Genomic DNA, 16,269 nt, shown 5'->3' with positions numbered 1-16,269 from the left:
CACAATTTGTTCTGCCATTCCTTTTATTTCCTGAGGGGAAATACTGCAAAATTTCTCCCCAATCCCAGAGATAGTCAAGCATAACCACTAAATATCTATCGAAACTCCAACTGACATTATCCATACCTGACTATTTGCTTTCTATATCTCATATCTCCATAGCCCCAGAAAGAACAGGAGTGAACACTGCTTCATCATTTGGTCAGCTTAGCCCAGAGCTCTTCATTATCCTATGCACAATGTATTTTAAACTCTCAGTTTCCTCTGGCTGTTCTTTAGAGTAATGTGATCATACGTTGAATTATGTGGGGGTCTTGTGGCGTAGTGGGCTGCGCCCCTGCCTGAGTCAAAAGCTCAGTTCAGGTCCCACCCCAGGACATGGTGGTCAAGGAAGGTGTGTTCATAACGTGGCCAAACAGGTTGAGTATCAACCCGCCAATCCTTCCAACACACGCTAATGACAGGTGGTAAGAGCAGGAGAGGTTCCTGGTCTCCGTGGAGATGGAAAGAAATTGGAGCCTCTACCATCACTACCCCTAGCTCCAGATTGCAACATGCATGTAAAAGTGGGTGTTGCCACAGCAACCCGGACTCCCTGAGTGTACTGTAAACACCACCACCGCACTAAATTATCACCTTGTTGTAGTGGCTGTCCAATATCCTGCTCTGTGTCCAAGCGCAATCATCCCAATTCTCCTTTGTTTCTTCTCAAGTTGCCGGTTCTGGTCCCGCGGGTAGCTCCCTCAGGGCTGTCTGTGCTTCATGTGTAAAGTTAGAGGCTGAGAGTTGCCAGGTTGCTTCATATTGCTGAGTACAGGCCCATCAGATGGATTTTCCTACATAAATACTTCCTAGCTCGGGCGATCAGGGATCAGAAAGCTGGCTGCTTTCTCCCCCTCATCTCTAGCCGAGGGAAACAGAGGCCATTTGCGCTTGACACTATATCTAGTCACTAAGCAGCAATGAACTGGGGCTGTGGTTAGGAACTGGGTAGCAGTTAGCTCTAACTGCTACATGCTGTCTTAACATTGCACAGCTGAACGTGACATCAAACAGTATGAATAACACCTCCAACCTGTGCTATTTAATGGGATCATGAACTACTTGTAGGTTAGTTATTGGATTAGCCGTCCAGGGTGCTAGTACATTTTTGGAATTTTCCTATACTTTCCCCAGCACTCAGCTGAGGGCAGCTAACTCAGTAAAGCTGGTGTCTGAACCTGCTACAGAAGGAGGCCATTCGGCCCAACAAGTCTGTGCCGGCTCTTTTGAGGAACAACCAGGTTAGTGCCCCTCCCTTTCTCTTTCCCAGTGTCCCTGCAATATTTTTCTCTTTCAAGTATTTACCAATTCTCTTTTGAAAGCTACAGTTGGATCTATATCTATCACCCTACCACTATGAAAGAATATTTTTCCCCGTACCGCCGCTGGGGTTTTCGCCAGAGGCTATCTGATTATGACCCTGGGGAAACTGTGCTCCCAAAATTGAGCTGCTCAAACAGAGGGGTTGAGTGGGAAAATTAGACTGGCGGTGGTTCTTCTGATCTGAAACCCATGTGTCTTTCAATCAGAGCTGGATTATTGGGATGGTGGATCAAGGAATTTGCCTGATAGTGTGCAACAGTCTCTTTACTTATCACTGATTGTATTTTTAACTGCTGCGACCAATAATTTATTTTGTAAACATATGGATGTCCATTAGAATAATAATGAATGGCGTGAGTGAATACTGAGGCTACCACGGTTCAGACAGCTTCGCTAAGGTTCCTCCTTATGGTTTATGACATCATTTAACCTCAAGGATAAATTGACAGCTCCATTACTCACTTTCCCCCATCCAGAATGCTTTGTACATTTAAATGTTGGAACAGAGCTGAAACTCATTTTCCTCTTTTGGAAATGCGTTTATCTTGCTCAAAAAAAAACCCAAAAAAAATCCTCGTAGATCCATGATGAATCTGGTGAAATAGGGCCAGATCTGTACAATCCCTTGAGCCAGTTAACGAAAGACTTCCTCTCCATCAGTCAGCGCTCTGACTCCTATCCGCCTGCTTTAATGTGGGGGATTGTTACAGTGAAGTGTCTCACTAGAGCTCTTTCCAACCATCTCCCACTCTCTCTAGTCAGCAGAGACTCATTACAACAGCCAATAGCTCCTTCACTACTTTGGCCAAGCGACTATTTCTTGTGTGTCACATTAGACAGGGACTGACAGTGGGCTCCTCAGTTCTGGAGCTCTTCACAACCAATCTTTCCTGTGTCCCTAGTTGATATTCCCTGCTTCCATGCTTCCAGTAGCCATTCAATCCTGGCGGGGATGGGAGATTCTGGAAGATTTCTTTTATGCCTGCCATGAACAAATACCGGAATTTCCCAAGGACAGGACAAAGCTAGGGGGGCAGATTTTCAATGCTGGGTCAGGAATCTGGATGAATTCCTGGTCCCGACCCATCACCCAGGCTGCGCCGCTCTCGCGACATGACTTTTAAATGTAAATTTCCTAATTGGCCTGGAGGCTAGCTCAGCATTCAGGAGGCAGGAGCTGCCTGCCTGACACCAGTAGCAAAGACAGGTGGAAGCCATGTTGGGGACTGCCGCTGCCTTGCCAATTTGAGCAGGCAGCTCCTGGGAAGTTCATGGAGGTGGTGAACTGCCACCTTCAAAGACTTGTGTACATACATTGCCAGGTTTCTGTCTCTGCACCCCTTTTAAAATTATACCATTTAGTTCACATTGCCTCTCATTCTTCCTACCAATAGGTATCACTTTACACCTTTCTGCCTTAAATTTCATCTGCCACGTGTCTGTCTGTTTCACTAGCCTGAGTTGCTTTGAAGGCTGGCGCTATGACCCTCACTGTTTAATACATTTCTGATTTTTGTCTTAAATGCAAACTTTGAAATTATGCCCTCTCTGTACAGGTCACATATATCAAAAAAAAGCAGTGATCCTGATACTGACTCCTGGGTAACATTGCTGCAAACTCCCTTAAAGCCTGAAAACAACCATTCACCTGCTTCCTGTCTCTTGGCCAGTTTTGTATCAATGCTGCCGCTGGCTCTTTATTCCCATGGGCTTTAATTTTGTTAACAAGTCTATTAAGTAGCACTTTTTGAAAATCCATCAGCTGCAGCACCGTCTTCAACCCTCTACATCACTCCATCAAGGAACTCCACCAAATTTGTCAAACGTTATTTGCTATTTACCAAATCCATGTTGTCTTTCATTTGTTAACCCATAATTTTCCAGATGTCAATTAATTTTGTTCTGGATTATTGTCTGTAAAAGTTTCCCTGCCACCGAGGTTTGGCTGAAAGCCAGTAGTTGCCGGGTTTATCCCTCTTCCCTTTTTTAAGCAGGGTTGTTACATTTACAATCCTCTGGTCCTCTGGTACCACCCCCCGTATCCACGGAGGATTGGAAGATTTGTGGCTGGAGCCTCAGCAATTTCCACCCACACTTCCCTCGGTGATCTAGGATGGATCCCAAGTGGACCGAGTAGCTTTCCTATTTTACTAACTGCCAACCTTTCCGGTACATCTCTATATTTTTATCCTTTCCTGTATCGCTACTGCTACATTCTTTCACTGCTACGTTGGCATCATCCTCTTCTCTGGTGAAGACAGTTTGCATTCAGTACCTGATAATAGATTTAAGGTAAGGGGCAGGAGGTTTAAAGGGGATGTGAGAAAGAATTTTTTCACCCAGAGGGTGGTGGGAATCTGGAACTCACTGCCTGAAAGGGTGGTAGAGGCAGAAACCCTCATAACATTTAAGAAGTATTTGGATGTGCACTTGCGATGCCATGGCATACAAGGCTATGGGCCTAGTGCTGGAAAATGGGATTAGAATAGTTAGGTACTTGTTTGACCAGTGCAGACTTGATGGGCCGAAGGGCCTTTTTCTGTGCTGTACACCTCTATGACTCTATGACCTCAGCTATACCCTCAATCTCCACCAGAGTATCTCCTTTTTGTGCTTAATCGGCCAGGTCCCTTTGCCTACCCTTTAATTATTTTCCTTGCCCCATATCCACAGTTACCAGCAGACATATCAAGAAGGACAGAAAAGGGTCAGCTAACCCATCAAGCCTGCTCTGTTATGTATTTAACCTACCTCTTTAGCCCCGCTCCTCACAGCTATCCCCCACCCGAGCCTTGCCACCACTGACGTGAAATATGAACTTGTGGGCATCTCACCTAACTCTCTGCATCTGTGGTTTGTACAGATTCTGTCCACTTCTCCTCTGCTATCTAATTCTCCACTGTACCAACCTGGAAATAATCTATTCCCTTCCTGAGAGAATTTGATGCTGACACTGTACGTTCAGGTGGAAAGGTTCTTTTTCAGATGAAATGTTAAACTGAGGCTCCATCTGCCCTCTTGGGTGAATGTGAAAGATTCTATCTGACTATCTGGGAGAGGAGCAGGATAGTTATCCCTGGTATCCTGGCCAATGTTTATCCCTCAATCAGCACCATCAGAAAAGCAGACAATCTGGTCATTATCACGTTATTGCTTTGTGGGATCTTGCTGTGCAATTTGGCTGCCATATTTCCTAAATTATAATAATGACTACACTTCAAAGGTGCTTCATTGGCTTTAAAGCACTTTGTAACATCTCGATGAACACAGGACGAGGAGGAGGCCAATTAGCCTCTCTCGCCATTCAAGACATGCTCACTGAACTGTGACCTAATTCCAAGGTTGTGAGCAGCGCTATATAAATGCAAGTCTTTCAATCTTAACTTTACTCAGTAGTAACATTCCTCTGTTTAGTAGCAAACATCAGCAAAAAGATAAATTGGAGAAAAGTAAATGCTGATAGCCTAGAAGTGCAATGTCTTTAAATTTTTCTATCCATTACTTTGGCAGAAGCCATAATCCTCTTCCTTAAAATCATTAAACATTTATATCATGGGATTGCACCTTGTGATTTCCAGGGAAATGTAAGATTCTATAAAACAGGCACAATAAACTCCTATTACATCACTAGCAAATCCTGTCCACCACCTACAAGGCACAAGTCAGGAGTGTGATGGAATACTCCCCACTTGCCTGGATGAGTGCAGCTCCAACAACACTCAAGAAGCTTCACACCATCCAGGACAAAGCATCCTACTCAATTGGCACCACATCCACCACCTCCAACATCCATTCCCTCCAGCACAGTGGCAAAAGTGTGTACCATCTACACACTGCAGCAACTCACCAAGGTTTCTTTGACAACACCTTCCAAACCCATGGCCTCTACCACCTAGAAGGGCAAGGGCAGCAGATACATGGGAACACTGCCACCGGCAAGTTCCCTTCCAAGCCACACACTATTCTGACTTGGAAATATATCGTCGTTCCTTCACTGTCACTGGGTCAAAATCCTGGAACTCCCTCCCTAACAGCACTGTGGGTGTGCCTACACCACATGGGCTGCAGCGGTTCAAGAAGGCAGCTCACCACCACCTTCTCAAGGGCAACTAGGGATGGGCAATAAATGTTGGCCCAGCCAGCGATGCCCACATCCCATGAATGAATAAATAAAACATTTCTATCTTTGCACAGTTCCCCATTTTGATGAAATATTAACACTGTTTCTCTCTCCACACGTTCTGCCTGAGCTGGTGATTATTCCAATATTTACTATTTTCATTTCCACCAGTCTGTAGATGTCCTCTTAATGTCTATTACTATCTTCCTCACTCTTTACTATGTTTCCCAATTCTGTATCATTTTGAAATTCTTATCCCCAAGTCTAAATAATTAATTTATAGACAGTATTGGTGTTGGGACTGAATCTTGAGGAACTCCACTGTATACCTTCCTCTGGTTTGAAAAGTAGCCATTCACCACAAATCTCTGCTTTCCATCCCTTAACCAATTTTGTATCCACGCTACTACTGCTGTTTTCATCCCACAGGCTTCACGTTTTGCTAACAAGCTTAATACGTGGTCCTTTATCAAATGTTTTTTAAAATCCATATACACAACATCAATAGCACTGTCCTCTCCACCCGACCATAAATCCATCACTTATGGTGTTCCATTCAATAATTGCCCACATCACTTACAATAAAAATGTTGATCCAGACAGTGAAGCCAATGCTCATGAACATAACTGTTTTAGAAATCAGGACATTGTGGGAGACGGTGGCGTAGTGATATCGTCACTGAACTCGTAATCTAGAGATCAAGGGTAATGCTCTGGGGATGGAATTTGAATTCAATAAAAAATCCGGAATTAAAGTCTAATAATGACCATGAAACCATTGTTGATTGTCGTAAAAACTCACCTGGTTCACAGGGACCACCACCACCATCCCTGGGTATGTCCTGTCCCACCGGCAGGACATATCCAACAGAGGTGTACTCTGGGTGGGGGACTTCAATGTCCCTCACCAAGAAAGGCTCAGTAGCACCACTACTGACCAAGCTGGCCAAGTCCTGAAGCACATAGCTGCTAGACTGGGTCTGCGGCAGGTGGTGAGGGAACCAACAAGAGGGAAAAACATACTTGACCTCATCCTCACCAACCTGCCTGCCATTGATGCATCTGTCCATGACAGTATCAGTAGGAGTGACCACCTAGCACAGTCTTTGTGGAGACAAAGTCCAGTCTTCACATTGAGGATATCCTCCATCGTGTTGTGTGGCACTACCACCGTGCTAAATGGGATAGATTTTAAACAGATCTAACAACATGAGGCACTGTGGGCCATCAGCAGCAGCAGAATTGTACTCAAATACAACCTATAACCTCATGGCTCGGTATATCCCCTATTCTACCTAACCTATCTAAAAATCAGGTGTCAACCTGGTGAAGCTATAATACAGGATTACTTGCGTCCCAAACAACATAAACAGCAAGTGATAGACAGAGTTAAGTAATTCCACAATCTAAGCTCAGCAGTCCTGTCACATTCAGTCATGAATGGTGGCTGACAATTAAACAACTCACTGGAGGCTCCACAAATCTCCCCATCTTCAATGATGGAGGAGCCCAGCACATCAGTGCAAGAGGTAAGGCTGAAACATTCGCAGCTATCTTCAGCTGGAAGTGCTGAGTGGATGATCCATCTCAGCCTCCTCCGGAGGTCCCCAGCATCACAGATGCCAGTCTACAGCCAATTTGATTCACTCCACATGATATCAAGAAACGGCTGAAGGCATTAAATGTAACAAAGACTATGGACCCTGACAATATTCCCGCAATAGTACTGAAGACTTGTGCTTCAGAACTTGCCACACCCTTAGCCAAGCTGTTCCAGTACAGCTACAACACTGGCATTTACCCGGCAATGCAGAAACTTGCCCAGGTATGTCCTGTACACAAAAAGCAGGACATATCCAACCCGGCCAATTACCGCCCCATCAGTCTACTCTCAATCTTCAGTAAAGTGATGGAAGGGGTCATCAACAGTGCTATCAAGCGGCACTTGCTTAGCAATAACCTGCTCACTGATGCTCAGTTTGGGTTCTGCCAGGGCCACTCAGCTCCTGACCTCATTACAGCCTTGGTTCAAACATGGACAAAAGAGCTGAACTCCAGTGGTGAGGTGAGAGTGACTGTGTATGTGTGTGTGAGTGTGTATGTGTGTGTGTGTCTGTGTGTGTGTGTGTATGTGTATGTCTGTGTGTGTGTCTGCATGTGTGTCTGTGTGTGTGTGTGTATGTCTGTGTGTGTGTCTGCATGTGTGTCTGTGTGTGTGTCTGCGTGTGTGTGTGTGTCTGTGTCTGTGTGTGTGTGCGTGTGTGTGTGTGCATGTGTGTGTGTGTCTGTGTGTGTGTATGTCTGTGTGTGTGTCTGCATGTGTGTCTTTGTGTATGTCTGCGTGTATGTGTATGTCTGTGTGTGTGTCTGCGTCTGTGTGTGTGTCTGTGTGTGTGAGTGTGTTTCTGTGTGTGTGTCTGTGTGTGTATGTCTGTGTGTGTGTGTGTATGTCTGTGTGTGTGTGTGTATGTCTGTGTGTGTGTGTGTGTGTGTGTGTATGTCTGTGTGTGTGTCTGTGTGTGTCTGTGTGTGTATGTCTGTGTGTGTGTATGTCTGTGTCTGTGTGTGTGTTTGCGTGTCTGTGTGTACATGTGTGTGTGTTTGTGTGTCTGTGTGTGTATGTATGTCTGTGTGTGTGTGTCTGTGTCTGTGTGTTTATGTGTCTGTGTTTGTCTGTGTGTGTGTGTGTGTGTGTGTGTGTGTCTGTGTGTGTGTGTATGTGTATGTGTGTGTCTGTGTGTGTGTGTCTGTCTGTCTATGTGTCTGTATGGGTTTGACTCCAGGTTAAGTCGGTGTTAGTTAATATCATTGTATAATAAAATATAGATGCCCCAAACTGAACTTTTGCTCTGGTGTTCTTGCAAGGCAAATGTTACTCCATTCTCAATCCTCTCATGGGGCAGAATTTTGCCCTTGTCTGGCGGGGGCAGTCGGGAAGCCGACCGCCGCCCGCGATCGGGACTGGACCGCGATTTCACACTGGTGGGCCAATTAATGCCCACCCAGCGTGAAATGCACGCTGCAGTGCTCAGTGCTACCCGTGTCGGGTGGGGAGGACGAGCGGGCGAGTGTGTAATCTGTGCATGCGCACAAGTGTGCGCTGGAAAAGCTCCCTAAGGCACAGAGCTGCCTCAGGGAGATGCAGAGTTTCAAAAAACTAAAATAAAGAATTTTTAAATGTTAAGAAACATGTCCCCTCTCATGTGACTCTTATGAATGAGATGTAAAATTTTTTATTTTATTTTTCTTTGCTGTTGGAAACCTCACCCCGCCCGTGGATGAGGTTTCCTAAAAAATGCAAAGGCCGCTTGGCCTTTTCGCCTGCCCGTCCACCATAAGGTTGGACGGGCAGTGATTAATTTAAGTTAATTAATACTTTAATGGCCTTAATGTGCCTTCTCATTGTCGGTGGGTGTGCTTCCGATTCCCGTGAGCGCCCACCGACCGAAATATCGTGCGACTGTGAGTTGACCTCGGGACGCTCGCCCGACATCATCCCACATCATTTCACGCTCGAGTGGGTTGGGCGCGCGCCCGCCTGCCAAGGTGAAAATTCGGCCCACGATCTAACAGATTATATTGAGGTGGTTAAGATGAAATCGAATACCTCAGCAACCACAGTAACAATTTGCCTTGTTCAGCCTCTCTGCTGCAGTGAAATATCCCAAGGCACTTCACAGGAACAATACCCTGCGTAAAAATTAATTAATACCGAGTCACATAAGGGAACTTTAGGTCAGGCGTTTGGTCAAAGAGGTAAAGTTTAGGGAGTGTCAAAGGAAGAGCAAGGAGCACAGAGGTTTAGGGAAGGAATTGTAGAGTTTAACATCTTAGCGGCTGAAGGCGCTGGGTGGGGCGACAGAAATCGAGATGCCCAAGAGGCCAGAGTTGGGGGAACACATTTATCTAGCACCGTGGACTAAGCGAGAGGGAGCCCTTACTCATGCCTGTGGTACTCTTTGCCTAACAGCGTGTTGCAGTGTGCCTCCTGGTATTGATAGATGTAGATAGTGGCAGTGATGTAGGAGGGGGCTTCCTGACCCCAGGCCTCGTTGCATTGCTGAATGGATGGTTTATTTTTTTAAGAGTGGATTTCAGGAAATTTTAGTACCTTGTGTATAATATCTATTTATATTACATGCTGACTGTTATTTCCTGGCAATCAACTGTGGATTTATCATCCGATAAACTTGGAGCAATTATGGTTACAATCATTAATCCTTTAGTGCAACATCATCAGGTATTGGCTGCAGGAGTGTTGGCCTCTCTTCACCTGACAGTCGGACCCCTAGGGGCAGTATAACCAAAGCAGCGTCTCACTTCCACTCCATAGGGTGGGTTTCCAAGGATGGCCCCCACCCCAGAGGCAAAGTAACACAACAAACAGCGGCAGCGTTATGCTGAGGGGACTTCTGTAAGAACATACAAGTTGAGTCAAGTGTTCAAGCTGGCCATACCAGCCAGTGTGCAGGGTTTGCATTGGGAGGTTGTGAGGAGGTACACCTGGCAGTGAAGAAGATGCAACAGTAATAGTCCACAAGTGATTACGCCAAGATCATGGCACAGAAACAGGCTGTTTGGCCCAACTGGTCCACCCTGGTGTTCATGCTCTGCAGAAGCTTATCCCCCACTGCTCGTCAGCTCACCCCTAAAGTCGCAAAGGGTTTTTTTTGAGGCATTGTTTTGAGTGGGGAGCTTTAAGCCATCACAATTTCCAATGACTGCAAACTCATGAGTTTTGTAGCTCCAAGTTTAGCCACCAGTGCTGAGAGGCATGTCAGCTTGTCCTGCACGGCCAGCTCCATTCGTTGGTTATAGGGCAGGAGGTCACCTTTTGGTCACCTGCCTTACTCTCCTCTTACCTGGCTCGGTGACAGGTTTTGTTTTTTAATGCGCCTGTGAAGCACATTGGGACATTTTATTACGTTAAAAGTCCCAGCTAAATATAACTTCTTATAATTACTTTCACTGAACAAAATGCGAGCAAATTGCAGCATCATTGCCAGATATCTGGAATGCCTCGCTCAGAGAGGGAGGTTTTAAGGAGAATCCTAAAAGAGGAGAGAGAGAGAAAGGTGGAGAGACAGAGAGGTTTAGGGGGGAAATTCCAGAGTTTAGGACCTGGCCAAATGGAGGCAAAGCCACCAATGTTGGAACAATTAAAATACGGGAAACTCAAGAAGCCAGAATCGAAGGCGTTTAGCGACCTCAGAGGGTTGTGGGTCTGGAACAGTTTACAGAGGTAGGGAGGGTCGAGGCCATAGCGGGATTTGAAAACAAGAATGAGTACTATGGGGGTGGTGGCATAGTGGTATTGTCACTGAATTAGTATTCCAGAGACACAGGGTAATGCTCTGGAATAAACATCAGGAATAAAAATCTGGAATTAAAAGTCTGATGACCATGAAACCATTGTTGGAAAAACCCACCTGGTTCAGGGAGGGAAATCTGCCATCCTTACCTGTACATGTGACTCCAGACCCACAGCAATGTGATAGACTCTTAAATGCCCTCTGAACAAGGGCAATTTAAGGATAGACAATAAATAGCCAGCGACGCCCACATCCCATGAACCAATAAAAAAAAACTTTAAAACCGAAGGGTTTCTTGAAAGGGAGAACAGTGAGGAATCATTGCATTCGTCACAATCACACAGTCATATGGATAATTGTAACATGTCTGTTGATTGTAAATCCACTAGCTTTGAATCTGTTGATCATCACCCCCCCAAGTTCCCCTCCAGGTCCTGTTATGGACCTATCCCGTTGTTCCTTCATCATCGCCAGGTCAAAGCCCAGCACTGCCCCACCGAATACCATCACCATAAGGACCGCACCAGTTCACCACCACCTTCTCAAAGCAACCAAGGATGGGCAATATAAGTGGCCTTGCCAACAATGCTTACATTCTGGCACAAACACATGAAATGGAGAAAGCTTCCTTTCGCTATTAGTGAGATCATAAACAGGTTTATAAGAAATAAACGATGATGTTGATGGGAACTGTTTCCCTGTAAACACTACTGAACATCAATGTATAAATCATTATGGCTCCTGGGTGGAATCCAGAGTAGAGCAGGTGGCACCTGATTTACGGAGAGGTTTGATCAGATGAATGGCATCCTCATCCCATGTTTCACATTCCCAGCTACTCCGCAGACTGAGAAGCCTCACATTTCCCCCTTTTTCATTTTTCTCCATTTTTCAATCTCACCTTTCAGAAAGTAAACCAAAGCAACGAGGCAGAATTTCTGTGGGCGTTTGCCTGATTTCCCACAGTAATTTGTCTGTCAAAGTTACAGTGAGAGATTTATATACTTATCAAGCTGGTCCTAAAGTACTCATTCTTCATGTGTGATCTAGGCAGTGAATGTAATAGGGAATTTCCCCATGGGAAAGACAGCAGTAGGCTTGCTAATAACAATCTGGAAATTACACTGAGCAATGTTATCATTTCCCCATGCTATTTTTATGGAGGTATTAAACTGTTTCTTATAAATGGATAAGTGTTAAAATAGCAGGGAGAGAGGGGAATGTGATCCTGACCTGTTTGCACACTGATTTTGCTCGCAGTAATTTGCGTTTCTGGTCTTACCCTCAACAGTCTGAGTCAAAAGTTTGGATGTGTCTGGGACTGATCCATTCCGACCACTAGTGTTGCAGTTTTAGCCATTGGTCTGCACTGAGTTAGCTCAATTCAGGTGGAGTATTGGGAGGAGGAATCATACTGGCCTTCATGTTCTTGAGTTTGGGAACAGAAAGAAACCAGAGCAGAACCCATTGTCCACAACTGTGGTGATTCCCACTGGAAATACAATGGGGGAAGCATTGAGCTCACTTGTGGCATCTTGCCCAGGACCATCACAATTATCACCGGTCACCAATGCCGACAACTTGGGTATCCATCACACAAATTCTGACTCCTGAATTAGCAATGCCTTGATTTTAAAATATTCATCCTTGTTTTCAAATCCCACCCTGGGCCTCACCCTCTCCCTTATCTGGGTAATGTCCTCACTGCCCTCCACAAGAGCTATGTTAATAATGCTGGCCTCTTGAGCAGCCCCGATTTTAATCACTCCACCATTGGTGGCCGAGGTTCCGGCTGCCAAGACCCTCTGCTCTGGAATTCCTCTATAAGCCCCTCCACTTGGCCAGCTCTCTGTCCTCCTTTGAGACACTTATTAAAACCTACCTCTTTGAACAAGCTTTTAGTCATCCCGTCCTAATCTCTCTTCATGTGGATCAGTGTCAACTTTTGTTTGAGGGCTCCTGAACGGCGCCATATAACTCCAAAATGCTGCTGTTATTAATTCCCTCCCTGGCCCAGCACTGTACCGCTAACACTGCAGTCAGGCAGGAGACCTGTTCCTAGACCTCAACCAGTGCCTCTCCTCAACCCACTTGTAAGTGTTCAGTATGATGCCCACCAACTCCCTGAACTACCCAGTATGCCAGTGAATGCTGCATGAAGGCTCATGTTTGTAAACTGGAGGAGGATCCTAACCACCTGGCAGCCAAAACGTGTATGTAAAGAGGTTGCATTTTTGTTCAGTGATAGTCTTTAACTTGTTTGCATAATTTTTTAAACAAAGTGTCCAATTTAAATTCCTAATTGCCCCTTGTGAAGGTGCTGGTGAGCTGCCTTCTTGAGCCGCTGCAGTCCCTGTGGTGTAGGTACACCCACAGTGCTGTTAGGGAGGGAGTTCCAGGATTTTGACCCCCTTTCACATCAATAAACCACAAAGAACTTTACTGAATCAGTTGATTGAACTGCCTGTTGCCTGGGGCAATGTCCTGTGCTCTGTATATTTTACCAAATGCACTCCCTGCCATCTCACTCCCTTCCACCCCCTGGCAGAATATCTCAGGGCTGTTGATTGGAAGGGAGTATCTGAATGGGGAAGTATAGGTAGAGTTGGATAAGAGGGTAATCTTCCTTCTCTGCTCCTCCCTGGATACATCCAGAGAAGGAAAGGAGACAGGGCGGAGTGTGCTACAGGGAAGCGGTGAAGTCATTTCAATCATGAGGGAAGTGACATTGTGAACCTGCAGAACCTGCCATCCAACCTTCACTTCTCTGCCCATAGCCTCCCTCCCCACCACACCCCAGGATCTTTCTTTCAATGTATTCTTTCATGGGATGTGGATGTCGCTGGTATTGCCCATCCTTTAATTGCCCTTGAGGGGGCGGTAGTGAGCTGCCTTTTTGAACCACTGCAATGCTTCCTCCTGTAGGGGGGAGGGGGAAATGTTGGGGGTCCAGCACCTCTCTCTGCTACTGAGGTCTCTCATCCCCTCTGGACAGAATGCAAAAAAGTGAAAATAGCTGTTGGTTGTTATGAGATGCAGTCAAACCCAGGGAGCAGTGTGTGGGCCTTAAATGGTAGCAGTGTACAGGCCCTGAGATGGTATGTCAATAGTTGCATGAAACTAATAATTACATTTCATAAGATCTCACATGTGGAGTGAATGTAAATGAGGATGTGATGGAAAGATTGGGGCTATAAGGGACATCATGCTTCTTTATGGGTATCAATAGTAAGCAAGTGAACCACCTACATGAATGACAGAAGTTGCATTTATGTGGCACCTTTCACCCCCTCAGGATATCAAACACTTCACAGCAATAGGTTCCTACTGAAGTGTAGTCAGTGTTGCTATGTAGGAAAACATGGCGCCAATTTGTGCAAAAACAAACAGCGGCGAGATAAAGAATTGGTTCATCTTTTCTTGATGTCATTGGTTGAGGGTGACCAGGGCATGAGGAAAACTATCCTGCTCTTCTTAGAAGAGTGCTATTGGATCCAGGAGGTGAATAATCAGATATGACCTCAGTTTAACATTTCATCCAAAAGACAACCTGTGCAATAAGCAGCATCCCCTTTAACTGCGATGAATTGTTACTCCAAATCATGTGCTCAAAACCTTGAATCAGGATTGAAGTCACAGTCCTCTAGCTCAGAGGGAAGAATTCAAGTTGACAGTTTAACGCAGTGAAAGCGGAGATGGTTGCAAGTGGCAGACATGTTTAGTACAGTACATTCTTGGTTTTAATGTTTTTTTCCTCTTACCTTGCCTGGCCTGGTAAGGTCATTAAACATTACATAGCCCTGCACTGAATTGGCATGGGGTGCATGGCTACTCACTTTCATTAATCTGATCTGGAACTTTTGTCAGTTGAAGAGGGCTTCTCCACCAGGCATTGTATTCAACATATATTTCCGATTAGCAGCCAAATGTCTTCCACTGATGCTCGTGCGCCACCCCATCCCCCACCCAGTAAAGCTGCCACAGCTAAACTTCAATTAGAAGCATTTACAATGCCAACGGCTACAATATTCAAGTTTAACTGATCCTAGAAACTATGGTATAGTCAGCGGTAGCAGTCAGAAGTCACTGCCTGCAGCAATTCTGGTAGCAATCCCACCACAGAGGAAAATCCAATCTAGTGTGTCCATCCAGACAGACCATCAGTACAATTAACACACATGACTTTATACTCTGCCAGTAGCTGTCACTCGCACATTCAGAAACAGCCAGTAAAATTGAGGCATTTAAAATAATTAAAGAGAGGACCTATTTTCTCTGGTGGGGGGAGTCCAAAACAAGGAGGTATATATATATAACCTTAAAAATTAAAGTTAGGCCATTCAGAGACAATGTCAGTTAGCACTTCCATCACACAAAGTTTACTGGAAATCTGTACTGTCTCCTCCAGACCGTTGCTGAAGCTGGGGGACAACTGAAAATGTCAAAACTGAGATTGATAGATTTGGGTAAGGGTGTCAAGGGTTATGGAGCCAAGGCGGGTATATGGAGTTAAGATACAGATCAGCCATAATCTAACTGAGTAGAAGAAAAGACTCGAGGGACTGAATGACTTACTCCTGTGTTCCTTTCAAATTGTGTAGGATTTCAAAGGATCATATTTTTGCATTGAGAAACTGAGGTGAAGGGCCAAGACACACTGCACAGGGCAGTTTGAGGACTGAAAACAGTCAGGGAGAAGCTGAGGTAACGCAAAAAGCAATGATTAAGTGGCTGCGAAAGCTGTAGATCATTAGGAGCAAGAAGTTACAGAAAGGGCAGAGATCCACAACTTTGAGGTTCGGGAAAAGAATGTTAGGTTAGGGTGACTCATTAGACCTTAGAACTGTGAGGATAAGAGAGGGGTAGAGTGTGCATGAGGTTGACTCATTGAATTGAACAGGAGAACCGTATATTGGAGATAAATGTTTGAATAGTTTCAGAATCCATGGTTCACAATTAACACTGTGCTACCAGTGAAGAAAAGCAAAGTAATTGTAAAACTATGATAAATGTCTGGCATTCCCATAGTCACGAATCATTGTATGAGTTGTGGTTAACCACATGTGGGAAATGTTTTAATGGGGAAATTTTGGGGGATTGCACCAGAAGCAGAAAAATCCAAAGAGCAGAAAACAAGAACTGGCCTGGAGTCAATGCTCAGTTAATGGCCCACACAATATGATATATTCTATATTGTTCCCATGGTTTATTCCTGTGGTTGGTGACACCGTCAGACTGTGGTAGTGCCTTTCTGATTCTCTCACAGTTATGCATTATTCCAGAATGATGGAATGTGTGCAGATTGCCTCGGTAGTATTTTTACAGCCAGTGGTTTGGAGGTCTTGTGTCTCAGTCAGTGGCGCGCCTGCCTCTGGGCCAGAAGCTCTGTTTTTAAGTCCCACTCCTGGACTTGTTGGCCACAGAAGCAGGGTTCATGACCTGGTTCAACAGATTGGCAATCAGCTAGCTAAT

General features: G+C 45.2%; 1 protein-coding gene across 1 annotated transcript in view; it reads left to right on the top strand.

Moving 5' to 3' along the window:
• Positions 1-16,269, top strand: part of gdf5 (growth differentiation factor 5) — a 41,510-nt gene that overhangs the window by 9,881 nt on the left and 15,360 nt on the right. The window lies entirely within an intron of this gene.

This window comes from Cetorhinus maximus, chromosome 13 (genome assembly GCF_964194155.1).
Source record: "Cetorhinus maximus chromosome 13, sCetMax3.hap1.1, whole genome shotgun sequence".
Lineage (NCBI taxonomy): Eukaryota > Metazoa > Chordata > Chondrichthyes > Lamniformes > Cetorhinidae > Cetorhinus > Cetorhinus maximus.
The sequence above is the reverse complement of the archived record's forward strand: the minus strand, read 5'-3'. Positions and strand labels throughout refer to the sequence as shown.